The sequence below is a fragment of the Nycticebus coucang genome, chromosome 15, assembly GCF_027406575.1.
Source record: "Nycticebus coucang isolate mNycCou1 chromosome 15, mNycCou1.pri, whole genome shotgun sequence".
NCBI classification, from domain to species: domain Eukaryota; kingdom Metazoa; phylum Chordata; class Mammalia; order Primates; family Lorisidae; genus Nycticebus; species Nycticebus coucang.
In genome coordinates, this window is record NC_069794.1 from 4,062,288 (window position 1) to 4,074,850 (window position 12,563).

Genomic DNA, 12,563 nt, shown 5'->3' on the forward strand with positions numbered 1-12,563 from the left:
GAGAGAGAGAAAGGGAGGGGGGAGAGAGAGAGAGAAAGAGAGAAAGAGAGAGAGAGAGAGGGAGAGGAGAAAGGGAAGGAGAGAGAGAGAGGGAGCAGGCAGTGTTTGAGCTCCTGGCTCAGGGCCAGCCCCGTGCCAAGCTCCACTTCTGCTCTTTTCAATTACATCACCTTCTTCTTCTTTTTTTTTTTTATTAAAATCATAGCTGTGTACACCTTCTTGATGACACCCCCACTCCTGCCCCAGGCCACTCTGCCACTTTCTCTCCTTTCTGTCCTTAAATGTATTAGAGTTCAGTATTTAAACTACCAAAGAGTTATGATGAGCAGAAAATATGAAACCAAATATACTGGTTTGAAATCCTTCTCTTTCATTTACCAAATTAACCAGCTAAATAACCTGACTGTACTTCAGACACACTGTAAATAAAACCGAGGACACCGTGACTGTTCGGCTGGGTTCTGAAGACCAGCGACAGAGCGCAGTGCCGGCGCACACCCTGCTTTCTCTCTCCTCCTTCAGGGTGACGGATGTCAGGCACGTGAGGAGGAAAGAAGGCCGGGACTCGGGCTTGCTCTGCTGCCATGTCTCAGTGACACTTACCCGCCCATGCACAGAGGTGGCCCAACCTTTTCCATCATTGCTGTCCTATAACCTTCAGCTTGGGTAATAAAAGCTGTATTAGTTCCAAGTTTTACTATTGTTCTGCTAGATAAAAGAAAGGCCCACAATTTTTTTTTTAGATGCTCAGTAAATTTGAATTTTAATAAGCAATCTTATGTTTTCATGGCATAAGTCCAGAATAAATTATCTAGAGACAACATAATTCTGGATTTAAAATTTGGTTATTGGGTTTGTCTTGATCAATTATTAATCTCTTAACTCTCTATATTGCTGAGAAATCTATCATTGTTTTAGAGAAATGTCCTACACAGTATATCTCTAAAATATTTGGAAAATACAGTGATTAAATATGTTTCCTTTAGGAATTTGTTTTTCCTGACATTGAAAGCAAGACAATATAAAACTTCCTCATTTGTGTTTAAGCATTTTTAGGCCCCGCATTACCTTTAAATAGAAAATAAACAAGAAGCCAAGATAGGACGTCAGAATTGTTTTTTATAGCTGGTAGAGATGACAATGCTTAGAATGTCCTGGTTTTGTTTCAGCAAATTTAAATAAAGATACACCCCCCCCATGCAGACTTTGATCTTGTGCTCTCCCTTTCATTAAAACAAACAAAAAATCCCCACCCACTAACACAAGGGGATGAACTCAGGGATAGCTATTTACAGGCAGCACTGTTGTACAGACAACGCAGGGAAGATTAAGAATCAGCAGGGCTGACTGGCTGGTGACCTGTAGAAGACTGAGACTTGACCCACACCTTTCACCATTAACTAAAATATTAAAGATTTAAACTTAAGACATGAAACTATAAAAATACTAGAAGAAAGTACAGGGAAAACTCTTGAAGAAATCAGCCTGGGCGAATATTTTATGAGGAGGACCCCCTGGGCAATTGAAGCAGCATCAAAAATACACTACTGGGACCTGATCAAACCAAAAAGCTTCTGCATAGCCAAGAACACAGTAAGTAAAGCAAGCAGATAGTCCTCAGAATGGGAGAAGATATTTGCAGGTTATGTCTCCAACAAAGGTTTAATAACCAGAATCCACAGAGAACTCAAACGTATTAGTAAGAAAAGAACAAGTGATCTCATCTCAGGCTGGGCAAGGGACTTGAAGAGAAACTTCTCTGAAGAAGACAGGTACACGGCCTACAGACATATGAAAAATGCTCATCATCCTTAAGCATCAGAGAAATGCAAATCAAAACTACTGTGAGATATCATCTAACTCCAGTAAGATTAGCCCATATCACAAAATCCCAAAACCAGAGATGTTGGCGTGGATGTGGAGAAAAGGGAACACTTCTACACCACTGGTGGGAATGCAAACTAATACATTCCTTTTGGAAAGCTGTTTGGAGAATACTTAGAGACCTAAAAATAGACCTGCCATTAGATCCTACAATTCCTCTACCAGGTATATACCCAGAAGACCAAAAATCACATTATAACAAAGATATTTGTACCAGAAGGTTTATTGCAGCCCAATTCATAATTGCTAAGTCATGGAAGAAGCCCAAGTGCCCATTGACCCACGAATGGATTAATAAATTGTGGCATATGTACACCATGGAATATTATGCAGCCTTAAAGAAAGATGAAGACTTTACTCTTTCATGTTTACATGGATGGAGCTGGAACATATTCTTCTTAGCAAAGTATCTCAAGAATGGAAGGAAAAGTATCCAATGTACTCAGCCCTACTATGAAACTAATATAACCTAAGAATATGGGGAAAGGGGAAAGGGAGGGTAGGGGAAGGATGAGTGGAGGGAGGGTGATTGGTGGGACCACACCTGCAGTGCATCTTACAAGGGTACATGTGAAACTTACTAAATGTAGAATATAAATGTCTTAACGCAATAACTAAAAAAATGCCAGGAAGGCTACGTTAATCACTTTGATGAAAATATTTCAAATTGTATATAAAGCCAGTGCATGGTGCCCCATGGGGGGGGGGGAAGAAAAAAGAAAGCTATAACCCAGTTATAACTTAAGAATACGGGGAAGGGAAAGGGAGGGGAGGGGAGGGAGGGTAATTGGTGGGACCACACCTACGGTGCATCTTACAAGGGTACATGTGAAATTTACTAAATGGAGAATATAAATGTCTTAACACAATAATTAAGAAAATGTCAGGAAGGCTACGTTAACCAGTGTGATGAGAATATATCAAATGCTCTATAAAACCAGTGTATGGTGCCCCATGATTGCATTAATGTACACAGCTATGATTTAATAAAAAAAAATATTTTTGTTTAAATTTAAACAAAAGAATTTAACAAAAGAATCAAAACAAAAAGAATTTAAACAAATTTAAAACAAAAAGAATCATCAGCAGGGCTGGATTCAGATGTTGGTTCCTGGGCGACAGCAGGGTTTTCATCCCTCAACCACGTGATGTGCACACAATCTCTCATCCCCTGTCCCCTCCTTGGGGTGAGAGTTTACCCAGTCAAGGGAGGTGTGTGCTTCAGACAGCACGTGGTGTATGGGAAGTCCTGCACAGATCATCCTGGTTACAACTGTGACTCTCACTTAGATTGTCTGGAATCAGTCGGTTAGAAATTGACCAAGTATTTATTTCTACAGCACTTTCAAGCTTTGCTCACCTAAAAAGCGTGGTGGAGTCAACATTTTCGTCTAGCAGTTGACATAAAGCTCCCCTTCCCATAGTGTTTATGTTTTCCCTCACCTGTTTCTGAACTTATGCAAAACCTTCTCAGATTAAGTTCAATGTTCATAACCAAAACAGAAAACAAACTCGCTGGCAGCTAGTTGCTGTGGCTTGTCCTGCACAGGTACCTTCCTTGGCAGGATCACAAGTTCAAATGCTGTGAGTCAGCGGCTCCTTTCACTGACACTGGAGGTCAGACACAGGTCACACGCTCTGAGTCAACCTACAGCTTCCTTTCAGCTTGTGGTTCAAAACCTGACTTTGCTGGAGAATGCTCCTGCAGCCCCAGGGTCATTGCTACCGCTATCACACCAGCAGAAACTCAGAGGGACTCGCTTGGTTTATGGGCCCAGATTTTGGGGGCTAGACCCATATAAGCTGTTTAAAATTGGTTGAAGATAAGCAATTAATGAATCTTTCTAATTTTCATCAAATCTCAATTTCTGAAAACACAAATTATAATTATTGTCAGATGTAATGTGGGTATTGTATACAACAAGCAAAAAAATAGCACTTGTAAAAAGAACAGCCAGGAGGAAAAACCATAACATATAGGAAGAACCATAGGTAAAAAAGAAACTTAGGGGCGGCGCCTGTAGCTCAAGGAGTAGGGCGCCAGTCCCATATGCCGGAGGTGGTGGGTTCAAACCCAGCCCCGGCCAAAAACCACAGAAAAAAAAAAAAATAAAAATAAAAAAAAAAAAATAAAAAATAAAAAATAAACTTAGTTAAGAGCATTTGTGTTTGTGATTCCCTTTCCGTTTTTGTTTGTTTGTTTGGCTTGGCGAGCTCGCCACCTTGTGGGATTCCAGATACCTGCAGTCTAAAATGCTGGACAACAGAAGGCCTGTTCTTGTTTCAACACTGGAGGAAGACACTTAAGGCAAAGTGCTAGAAATACTGTTTTCATTTGGTTAGGCCAGAAGGTGTGTCCATGGCTGGACCATTTATACACCACAGTTAGGCAAAGATGCTATTTGTATTTTCTAGCTATTTTTTTTCTAGCTATTTTTTTCTAGCTATTTTTTTCTAGCTCCCATGTCATAAAGAGGAAAGTATTTTTTTTTTGGTCCATTTAACACTGAAATGAACCACTATAAATTTTCACATGAAACTGAGAAAACTTTTAGTTCCCCAAACAGAGTCAAAGTTTAAAAACACTTTCTAGCTTTAATTATGCAAGCCTGAGCCACAGCAGTAATGTTCTCTTTTCTTTGGTGAGTTCATGGCACACAAAGATAGGGTAACTATGGAGTGTACCTTAATCTCAAGTTACGTTTCATGCAGGGAAGGAGGTGTCATGAATACAGGAAGGTCAGATGAACTTGAGGGAAGCAGGCTGGTGGGTTTGTTTGCTGTGTCTACTTTAAGAGTCAACATAGCTCATCAAACTTGCACTGTAAGCTGCACTGTGGAACGAGTCGGTCAGCAAAGAGACAAGCATTCAGATGGTCACGTATGGGCAGGCTTGTTCTATTTAATGGAAAGATACACATCTTTCTAAAGAAAATCAGGTAAGTAAAGATGATGATAATAATGGTAGCATTCTTAATATTAACTTGCAGATTTTATACATGTGTATTGTGTATGTATGTGTATGTGTTATATTTATATATATAAGGCTTTTCTGATACACTAGTATACTAGCATGGTATTGTGCATTTTATAAACGGCCTATGAGCACCAATTTTCAGCAGAAGACACAGAAGGACCTCAGTTTGTGAAAGGTTAGAAAGCTAGAAAATTCAGATCTATATTTCTGATCGTAAGCATGACAATTTCCAAAATTATGAAACTCAATATTCATAACTACTAAACAAAGATTAGATCTCAACCCAAATCCACGTACAAAGTAATAGAATATAAACTCCCCAAACTTGACCAACACTGTAAAAGTGAGAGGATCCACTAATACTATAAATGTAAGAAGACCCATATAAGATAAATCATGAAAATCTTACAGTGCTCGCAGTAAGACGCACACTGTGAGTAATGGAACTCTCAGAACAGCTGGTTTTATTATTACACAATATACTTTTGTGGACTTTTTATTGCACAAAGGATCCAGTTGAGATCTCTATGAATCTGGAGTGGTCGTGTATATTTTCATTGGAAGATGTTTTTTTTGAACGCATTTGATATTTAGAATACATTTTGATAAAGTAACTGCTTTGTTCCAGAAAATTGAATTATTCATGATTTTCCTGATTTCCTTCCTGCTGGAGCTCCTCATAAAGTCACCCCTGACTGTTTGACTTTCTAAATAGCCTAAGTGATTCCAAAGTCTCTTTTTGCAAAGAGAAATGAATGTCAGAACTGGGCTTTAATAAAGAAACCCTTGTTTTCTTCCCACACTCACATACTTCAAAAGACTCATGTCACAGATCAAGAAGTTAAATGGTTCCTGTGAGTGGCAGATTCGATTGTTGTCTTTTGTTCTTCAGCAGCTCTATGGCCCCACTGCCAAGCGCACACCCTGGTGCACACACAGACACAGGACACCGGGGCTCTTGACAGGCTTTGAGTTTTTGCTTATTAGGAAGATTGGAAGCATGGATGCTCAGAGGGTTTTCCTCCTTCACAGACTGCCCTCAAAATGCACTCTCAATATACAGTCTGATGTTTTCCCCAGAAGGGTAGGTTCAATTAGAGATGTTCCAGGCAGAAAAAGGCCAAGTTAATCTAAGGAAGGGATTTGTAAATATTGCTGTCATGTAACACTCTCAGTCCAGGACAAGCTTCTTATCTCTAGCTTGGAATTCCTCCTTTATAAAGTGAAGGAATTTGATTAAAAAGCATTTCTAATGTTCTGTACATTTGGAATTTGTATGTTTCTGTCACCTTTGCCTGGGCTACCATTCTTCAATGTCAAGGTTTTCTTTTTCTTTTCAATTTCTTTTGTATTATGGAAATGGTAAAACACAAAATAGTCATTCTTTTTAAGTATCACGCAATTCCCATAAGGCTCTTTTTAATGTCTTGGTTACTTTTCTCCTACTCAACATGACCAAAGTTACCTGTACCACTGGATGTAATATTTTCACCGAAATGCAATGATAGTGATTAGTAACACAATGGGAAATTCGGGTATGACCAACGCACTGTCTTCCCTGGCCCCAGCCCACCATGGGCACTTGCAGGAACAGAGGGACAGACCACGGGTCAATTCCCCACCTGAGATCGATCCCATCACCCTGGAAAATGAGTCGCACTCTGCTTCCCATGGGCTTCCCCACCTTGACCTGCCAACAGCAGCACGTTGCACTGGTTCTCTGACCACAGGCACCCTGCTCTCTCCTGCCCTGTCACTCTGTAAAGGACACTGTGCCTTGAATAGGACAGTCATAGAATTGTGTTTGCCTCTGTTCCTCACACCCCATGTTCAATCCATGTGCACAGCTGACCTTCCTACCCTGGGCTCACACCCTGCCTCACCATCCTGCCTCCTGCCCTGTTGCTGCCCTTGGTGCCAGGCCCCCTCTGTACACAAACTGGGCACCTGCACCCCACCCTGCTTCCCCGTGGTGCCTCTACACCCACATCAGGCACCTGCACCCCACCAGGCTGCTGCCTGTGGCTCTAGGCAGCCTCTGCACCCACATCAGGCACCTGCACCCCACCAGGCTGCTGCCTGTGGCTCCAGGCAGCCTCTGCACCCACATCAGGCACCTGCACCCCACCAGGCTGCTGCCTGTGGCTCCAGGCAGCCTCTGCACCCACATCAGGCACCTGCACCCCACCAGGCTGCTGCCTGTGGCTCCAGGCAGCCTCTGCACCCATATCAGGCACCAGCTCCCAGGTGTTCCCAGCACAGGGGCACCCCCCAGATGCAGACTCACTTTCAGAGTGAACCCAGTCCCTCTGCCCTGAGGCCCCATCTCCAGTGGACAAGGAATGGGATATGGGTTTCTGAGAACGGCTGTCCTTTCCACCCTCTCTATAGGGCTCACCCTCTTGCCCACAGAACTGGAGTCACAACTATAGGCCTTCACTATATTCCTCAAACACCAGGTTTTTTCCCTGCATATTTTTGCACACCTCAGACACTCCTTACTTCCAAGATTTGCCCAGCCTCCTCAGGTGTCGGCATGCCAGAAGTCACCTGGGAGGAGCCCTATGGATCATTTCACCTAGAACAGGACGCCTGCCTTCATCTCCAACTGTGACCACCGCTGACACAGTTGCTAACTGGCCAGTGGAGATAGGGAGAGGGCTGGAGACACTTGATGCAGGCTTCCAGCAAGCCCAGTGTGGGGCAGCATGGTGGCTCACAGCCCCTGTCCTGTCCACCCTCACTGTGGCCTCCACCACCATCTTGGCCCCCTCTGTGCGTGTGTGTGTGTGTGTACTTGTGTGTGCTTCTCCTACAGAAAACTCACACCATTCCCCAAGATCCAGGAACAAACACTTGAGAAGCAGAGATCCTGCATGGCCAACACGGGAGATAAATTCCCCTGTTCTTCTGAGTGTCGCCCCAGATCCAGTTGTCTCCTGTTGCCTTTTCTCACAAACATCTCTCCTGGATTGGGTTTACTGACCTGTTCATCTGTTGCTCTCATCCTAGTCCAAATGTAGACCAGTCCTGGTGGGGAGACACACCAGGTGAGGCAGCTAGCACAACAGGCCGAGCAAGCACCTGCAGCCCAGTCTCCAAGGGCCTCACCCCTTCACCGTCTGGTGGCTAGGGTGCCCAGTCTCCACGGCCCTCACCCCATCACCGTCCTGCATCCAGGGTGCCCAGTCTCCACGGCCCTCACCCCATCACAGTCCTGCATCCAGGGCGCCCAGTCTCCCCAGCCCTCACCCCATCACAGTCCTGCATCCAGGGTGCCCAGTCTCCATGGCCCTCACCCCATCACAGTCCTGCATCCAGGGCGCCCAGTCTCCCCAGCCCTCACCCCATCACAGTCCTGCATCCAGGGCGCTCAGTCTTCACGGCCCTCACCCCATCACAGTCCTGCATCCAGGGCGCCCAGTCTCCCCAGCCCTCACCCCATCACAGTCCTGCATCCAGGGCGCTCAGTCTTCACGGCCCTCACCCCATCACCGTCCTGCATCCAGAGCGCCCAGTCTCCACGGCCCTCACCCCATCACAGTCCTGCATCCAGGGCGCCCAGTCTCCCCAGCCCTCACCCCATCACAGTCCTGCATCCAGGGCGCTCAGTCTTCACGGCCCTCACCCCATCACAGTCCTGCATCCAGAGCGCCCAGTCTCCACGGCCCTCACCCCATCACAGTCCTGCATCCAGGGCGCCCAGTCTCCCCAGCCCTCACCCCATCACAGTCCTGCATCCAGGGCGCTCAGTCTTCACGGCCCTCACCCCATCAGAGTCCTGCATCCAGGGCGCCCAGTCTCCCCAGCCCTCACCCCATCACAGTCCTGCATCCAGGGCGCTCAGTCTTCACGGCCCTCACCCCATCACCGTCCTGCATCCAGAGCGCCCAGTCTCCACGGCCCTCACCCCATCACCGTCCTGCATCCAGGGCGCCCAGTCTCCCCAGCCCTCACCCCATCACAGTCCTGCATCCAGGGCGCTCAGTCTTCACGGCCCTCACCCCATCACCGTCCTGCATCCAGAGCGCCCAGTCTTCACGGCCCTCACCCCATCACAGTCCTGCATCCAGGGCGCCCAGTCTCCCCAGCCCTCACCCCATCCCCGTCCTGCATCCAGGGTGCCCAGTCTTCACGGCCCTCACCCCATCACAGTCCTGCATCCAGGGCACCCAGTCTCCACGGCCCTCACCCCATCACAGTCCTGCATCCAGGGTGCCCAGTCTTCACGGCCCTCACCCCATCACCGTCCTGCATCCAGAGCGCCCAGTCTCCACGGCCCTCACCCCATCACAGTCCTGCATCCAGGGCGCTCAGTCTTCACGGCCCTCACCCCATCACCGTCCTGCATCCAGAGCGCCCAGTCTCCACGGCCCTCACCCCATCACAGTCCTGCATCCAGGGCGCCCAGTCTCCCCAGCCCTCACCCCATCACAGTCCTGCATCCAGGGCGCTCAGTCTTCACGGCCCTCACCCCATCACCGTCCTGCATCCAGAGCGCCCAGTCTCCACGGCCCTCACCCCATCACAGTCCTGCATCCAGGGCGCCCAGTCTCCCCAGCCCTCACCCCATCACAGTCCTGCATCCAGGGCGCTCAGTCTTCACGGCCCTCACCCCATCACCGTCCTGCATCCAGAGCGCCCAGTCTTCACGGCCCTCACCCCATCACAGTCCTGCATCCAGGGCGCCCAGTCTCCCCAGCCCTCACCCCATCCCCGTCCTGCATCCAGGGTGCCCAGTCTTCACGGCCCTCACCCCATCACAGTCCTGCATCCAGGGCGCCCAGTCTCCACGGCCCTCACCCCATCACAGTCCTGCATCCAGGGTGCCCAGTCTTCACGGCCCTCACCCCATCACTGTCCTGCATCCAGGGCGCCCAGTCTTCACGGCCCTCACCCCATCACAGTCCTGCATCCAGGGCGCCCAGTCTCCACGGCCCTCACCCCATCACCGTCCTGCATCCAGGGCGCCCAGTCTCCCCAGCCCTCACCCCATCACAGTCCTGCATCCAGGGCGCTCAGTCTTCACGGCCCTCACCCCATCACTGTCCTGCATCCAGGGCGCCCAGTCTTCACGGCCCTCACCCCATCACAGTCCTGCATCCAGGGCGCCCAGTCTCCACGGCCCTCACCCCATCACAGTCCTGCATCCAGGGCGCCCAGTCTCCACGGCCCTCACCCCATCACAGTCCTGCATCCAGGGCGCCCAGTCTCCCCAGCCCTCACCCCATCCCCGTCCTGCATCCAGGGTGCCCAGTCTTCACGGCCCTCACCCCATCACAGTCCTGCATCCAGGGCACCCAGTCTCCACGGCCCTCACCCCATCACAGTCCTGCATCCAGGGTGCCCAGTCTTCACGGCCCTCACCCCATCACTGTCCTGCATCCAGGGCGCCCAGTCTTCACGGCCCTCACCCCATCACAGTCCTGCATCCAGGGCGCCCAGTCTCCACGGCCCTCACCCCATCACCGTCCTGCATCCAGGGCGCCCAGTCTCCCCAGCCCTCACCCCATCACAGTCCTGCATCCAGGGCGCTCAGTCTTCACGGCCCTCACCCCATCACTGTCCTGCATCCAGGGCGCCCAGTCTTCACGGCCCTCACCCCATCACAGTCCTGCATCCAGGGCGCCCAGTCTCCACGGCCCTCACCCCATCACCGTCCTGCATCCAGGGCGCCCAGTCTCCCCAGCCCTCACCCCATCACAGTCCTGCATCCAGGGCGCTCAGTCTTCACGGCCCTCACCCCATCACTGTCCTGCATCCAGGGCGCCCAGTCTTCACGGCCCTCACCCCATCACAGTCCTGCATCCAGGGCGCCCAGTCTCCACGGCCCTCACCCCATCACAGTCCTGCATCCAGGGCGCCCAGTCTCCACGGCCCTCACCCCATCACAGTCCTGCATCCAGGGCGCCCAGTCTCCCCAGCCCTCACCCCATCCCCGTCCTGCATCCAGGGTGCCCAGTCTTCACGGCCCTCACCCCATCACAGTCCTGCATCCAGGGCACCCAGTCTCCACGGCCCTCACCCCATCACAGTCCTGCATCCAGGGTGCCCAGTCTTCACGGCCCTCACCCCATCACTGTCCTGCATCCAGGGCGCCCAGTCTTCACGGCCCTCACCCCATCACAGTCCTGCATCCAGGGCGCCCAGTCTCCACGGCCCTCACCCCATCACCGTCCTGCATCCAGGGCGCCCAGTCTCCCCAGCCCTCACCCCATCACAGTCCTGCATCCAGGGCGCTCAGTCTTCACGGCCCTCACCCCATCACTGTCCTGCATCCAGGGCGCCCAGTCTTCACGGCCCTCACCCCATCACAGTCCTGCATCCAGGGCGCCCAGTCTCCACGGCCCTCACCCCATCACAGTCCTGCATCCAGGGCGCCCAGTCTCCACGGCCCTCACCCCATCACAGTCCTGCATCCAGGGCGCTCAGTCTCCACGGCCCTCACCTCATCACCGTCCTGCATCCAGGGTGCCCAGTCTCCACGGCCCTCACCCCATCACTGTCCTGCATCCAGGGCGCCCAGTCTCCCCAGCCCTCACCCCATCACAGTCCTGCATCCAGGGCGCCCAGTCTCCCCAGCCCTCACCCCATCACAGTCCTGCATCCAGGGCGCTCAGTCTTCACGGCCCTCACCCCATCACCGTCCTGCATCCAGAGCGCCCAGTCTTCACGGCCCTCACCCCATCACAGTCCTGCATCCAGGGCGCCCAGTCTCCCCAGCCCTCACCCCATCCCCGTCCTGCATCCAGGGTGCCCAGTCTTCACGGCCCTCACCCCATCACAGTCCTGCATCCAGGGCACCCAGTCTCCACGGCCCTCACCCCATCACAGTCCTGCATCCAGGGTGCCCAGTCTTCACGGCCCTCACCCCATCACTGTCCTGCATCCAGGGCGCCCAGTCTTCACGGCCCTCACCCCATCACAGTCCTGCATCCAGGGCGCCCAGTCTCCACGGCCCTCACCCCATCACCGTCCTGCATCCAGGGCGCCCAGTCTCCCCAGCCCTCACCCCATCACAGTCCTGCATCCAGGGCGCTCAGTCTTCACGGCCCTCACCCCATCACTGTCCTGCATCCAGGGCGCCCAGTCTTCACGGCCCTCACCCCATCACAGTCCTGCATCCAGGGCGCCCAGTCTCCACGGCCCTCACCCCATCACAGTCCTGCATCCAGGGCGCCCAGTCTCCACGGCCCTCACCCCATCACAGTCCTGCATCCAGGGCACTCAGTCTTCACGGCCCTCACCCCATCACAGTCCTGCATCCAGGGCGCTCAGTCTTCACGGCCCTCACCCCATCACCGTCCTGCATCCAGGGCGCCCAGTCTCCACGGCCCTCACCCCATCACAGTCCTGCATCCAGGGCGCCCAGTCTCCACGGCCCTCACCCCATCACAGTCCTGCATCCAGGGCGCCCAGTCTCCAAGCCCTCACCCCATCACCACCAAGGGCACCTCATTCTAACACTAATGCTTCCTATCCCTGTGGGAAGAAACGGGCCTCTCAGTCCACAGGTGTTTTTCCCCTCAGGGTGTCACGTAACCTCACCTGACCCTTATGGGGGATACTTCCTCAAATGGTATTTTTCCACTATTTCAAAAGAGGACTAAAGACTAGAATCGCATGACTAACATGCCCAACATGCTCAAAATGAATAGAGGAGTTGACATAGGCACTCATACTTTTTATTCTGACCCAAACA

At 51.1% G+C, this 12,563-nt stretch overlaps 1 protein-coding gene across 1 annotated transcript in view; it reads right to left on the bottom strand.

The window, feature by feature from the left end:
- The window catches only part of MYO16 (myosin XVI), a 643,638-nt gene that overhangs the window by 266,826 nt on the left and 364,249 nt on the right, over nt 1–12,563 (bottom strand). The window lies entirely within an intron of this gene.